General features: G+C 48.7%; 1 long non-coding RNA gene across 1 annotated transcript in view; it reads right to left on the bottom strand.

Moving 5' to 3' along the window:
* LOC149335126 (uncharacterized) overlaps positions 1 to 1,460 on the bottom strand; it is a 6,053-nt gene extending 4,593 nt beyond the window's left edge. Inside the window, exon 1 of the long non-coding RNA XR_016284470.1 lies at positions 1,306 to 1,460. This is a non-coding gene — a long non-coding RNA (uncharacterized LOC149335126). The remainder of the gene's footprint in view (positions 1 to 1,305) is intronic.
* Positions 1,461 to 4,068: the final 2,608 nt, after the last annotated feature.

Raw genomic sequence — 4,068 nt, 5'->3', positions numbered from 1 at the left:
TGTTGATATTCTGCAGCCTGCGACGCAGGTGGTTGCTGAGAAAAGCTCGACGCTTGTGATGAAAAACGAGGACAAAATTGCCTGGGTGCCGGCCTTTGTGAGGACGGTGGGTAATTCGATGTTGCTTTCCTTATGGGCTGAACAGGGGCCAAGAACTCTTTCGCGTCGCTAGTCACCTGTTCGTACTGCAACGCAATGCTAGACGCTGCGGAGAAAGTAACTCGGGATCCTCCCAGCAAAAGTCGCTCTCTAACCCTTTGCGAAGAAACTCCTGTCACAAATCGGTCCCTCAGCATTTCTTCAGGAGCAGCATAATCACACAGCTGAAGCAAATCACGCAGGGCAGCTATGTACTCTGTGATGGACTCGCCCGGTAATTGCTGCCTGTTTTGAAATCTTTTCCGTTCCATCACTTAATTGGAAGGGGTACTGAATTCTTTTCGCAGTAAGGCAACAGTTGACTTGTAGACGTCTTGCGTCGCTTTCAACGCGAGCGTCTGTCGGCGAGTGAGCTAGCGTCTCACTTTGAGATGCGCGCGAGCGTCTGTCGAGTGCGCTATCGTCTCACTCTGAACGCGAGCGTCTGTCGATGAGTGAGGTAGCGTCTCACTTTGACATGCAGCGCGAGCGAAATAAATTCTCCTTCATTTCCCAGACTATATAGGAGAAGGGTTTTTTGAGCTCGGCGGTCGCTGTCGACCCACCTGATACAGTGAGGTTGAGTTCAAAAGTTTGCATCCATTGATTAAATGGAACTGGTGGACGACCCGGATGCTGAAGAAATGGGTCCGGTGCGCGGACGCCAGTGAAAGACGATAAAGCCATTTTGACCTTGCAGACGCTACCTAGCGTAGAAGACGGAGAACGCGGCAGTCAATGCATGAATATTTCCTCTCTTGTAACCGGACCACATTTTTCTTTGTTTCCCTCGACGACGAGGCTTGATTAAGCTTGACGCAACATACTTGAGTCACGAAGACGAACGGTCACATTTGCGACTCAGCGAACGAACGCTCTTTGTTCAAATACTACGCTTGAAAACTTCCGAGGATGAACGAACTTCTGAGGATACGCACAAAGCCTGACGTAGGGTAGCTCATGTGCTACGGCCAACATGAAAGTTTCTTGCTTGCCTTCTTGAAATTCTTCACAGAATGAAAATATGTGTTGACTCACAGACTTTTCACGGTGAATTCGCCCCAGAACAGCATTCCAGCAGGCTGTGGCTCATCAGGCGACGACCTCGCTGGCGACGACCACGCTAGTCGACAAAGTGTAAGAAAACGGGAAGAAAATTTGCAATACCTTCGAAATATGACCTTCTGTCGACGGGGCTTCTTCGAGCAGCTTACATAGCAGATAATCGCAGGACGATTACTTCGTAACATGACGTATGTCATCGGATTACTGTAAGATACTGGGATGGCATCCTCTATTCCTGTAGGCCTATCCCATCCTCGATCGCCAGTGTGGTGTTGGTCGTAACGAGAGCCGAGTCCGTGCTGCTGTCCCGTGACCAAGAAAGACCAAGACGCTTTATTATGCGAAGCATACTAAAATAGCCCTACCCAGCTCCTCGAGCGCGGCGGTGTCGTTACCATTGACCTTTCGTGACCTCCATGTCATACCACGTGGTGCGTGACGTCACAGCAGATGAGAAACGGGGGCCCAGCTCGCGCCGTCGCGCGGGGCGTCGCGACCAAGGAGGACCACGTGATGCGTGACGTAACGACAAAGGAGAAACGGGGCCCCAGCTAGCGCCGTCGCGCGAGGCGTCGCGACCTAGGAGGACGCCTCCTTGGTCGCTTCGCATCTGACTAGCTTCGCATCTGACTAGGCTTAACCTAAGCTAAGCCTCAGCCATTTTTGTTGTTGTGTTGTTGTGACTGAGAGAACGATGAAAACGAAATTGCACGGGCCTGCCTATTGGTTCGAGCCAAGCCGCCACCGCTGCCATGTGCAGATAGAGGAGAGTTAAAAGATCAGAGGAAAGAGAAAAAGGAAAGGAAAGACGCGCGTCGCAGCAACAACTGCGTCCGCCGGAGCGGACGCTGCTCAAAAAACAGATAAGCGGCCGAAGCCGCGCTAGCCGAAGCGAGGACAGATATTAAGGCGAAAGACTTTAATGCCTCATACTGTCGTTAGCAGACCCGTCGGCAGGAGTGTCGACAAACGCATCGGCAGAACTGTCGACAGACGCGTCGGCAGCCGTGTCGACAGACGCGTCGGCAGATTCGTCCGCCTTTCGGCGTCAGTGCTTAAAAGGCTCAAGGTTCCAGCATGAATAAAGGCGCATCTAGTGAATGCATGGGCTTCATAAATAAAATAAAAGGAGTAAAGTAAAGAAAAGGAAAATAGAAAAATAAAAAAGGAAAATAAACAAAAATAAAACCAAAATAAAAATAAGATTTGGAAATAAAAATAAAAAAAAAACAATAAAATTAAGAAAAGGAGGAAAAAATAAATAACAAAATATGAAAAATAAAAAGTCAATAAAAACAGTGGCCAGGAAACGCTTTCGCCTTGCAGCACTTTAGAGAGCCAAAGTGCCCCCTGAATTTTTATTGGTTGGTTGGTTGCGACAGAGAGAAGGATGAAAAGGAAAGTGCACGGGCCTGCCAACTGGCTCAAGCCGAGCCACCACCGCTGCTACGTGCAGATAGAAGAGAGTTCAAAGATAAGAGGACAGAGTAAAAGAGAGAGTAAAGACGCGCGTCGCAACAACCGCGTCCGCCGGGACGGACGCTGGCTGAAAAAACAAATACACGGCCGCAGCCCGAATTCTGCGGCCGAATGCCACAGATACAGATATTATTGAACGCAGACAGCCTATATATATATATATGAAATATATATATATATATATATATATATATATATATATATATATATATTTCATATATATATATATATATATATATGAAATGACATCATAAGACAGAATCCAAGACAATCCACAAAACCGAAACAAGTACAGAAAACACATGAACCACAATACAACAGTTTCCTTTTCTCGTGGACGGCATTCGTTGATGCCTTTTTCCAAAGGCGGAGTTTTTGCAGACGGCGTGTCATCTGCCCGGACACGTCTGCTCTTTGTGTTTCTGCAAACGCGGAGAGCAGAGGACAAGTAGACTTCGAGGTTCGAGCTGTGCGCTCGCCTGACTTCTTGAGGAGACATCGGATAGGCGCCGCTAAGCGATCAATCTATTAGTAAATACGAAATCACCAGGATAGACACTCAATATACACTCATCATTTACACTCAAAGCCTAGCTTCGATGTTCGGATTTTCTTCTGGCCTGTTACGCACGTCGAGCAAGATCTTCGGGGACTCTCTGCCTCCGGCCGAAAATTTCCGTCCTCCTGCAGGCCTTCAGCGTCTACATGGCCCGTAATATCTGTGGCATGCGAAGCAATAAGACAAAGTGTTTATTAGACTAACAGCCAATTACTTCTGGTGTGTGACCGAACAGGGCCCTCAACAAAGGTAAAGGCGGAAGCATGGCAAGGTGGTACGACATTCTAAACAATGATATTTCGCTTCTGGCGGATTGAACTTCAGTTGCTACTCAGCGCGTTGTGTGTCGTTTTCTTCCTTCGTCCAGTATTTTGCGCTGGTTTACCTTTCTGTAGAAAGCTAGAGGGAAAAGACGAAAAGTCTCGCGCTCGCACGCCCATGCGCCGCCCACTCTGCAGCGCGCATCCCCCCGCCTCGTGCCATTTCGGACGACAGCCTTCCATCGCGTCTTCCTCCTCTCTTCTTTGCGTGCAGCTATGAACATAACCGACCACGCCGTGATTCCGACAGGCGGCGCACCAGCAGCTCGCTCAGTGAAACAAAGGACGAAAAAAATCGAATAACGCCCACCACCAGGTTTGATTTACTGTGGAGAAGAAGTAGAAGATTTCAGCGCATGGCCGTTGGCTGGAAAGGAACAAAGCGGCCTTCACCTCCTGTGTCTTGAACACTCCTCCGTAGTGGGTATGTGCCATTCTACTTGAGGCTAACCAACCAACCAACCAACCAACAAAGCGGCCCGATATCCTTTTCGCAAGAACTGGTTG

The sequence above is a fragment of the Amblyomma mixtum genome, chromosome 7 (assembly GCF_055824585.1).
Source record: "Amblyomma mixtum isolate Tamu chromosome 7, ASM5582458v1, whole genome shotgun sequence".
Taxonomy (NCBI): Eukaryota; Metazoa; Arthropoda; class Arachnida; order Ixodida; family Ixodidae; genus Amblyomma; species Amblyomma mixtum.
Note: the sequence above shows the minus strand (reverse complement) of the source record. Positions and strands in the feature narration are given on the sequence as shown.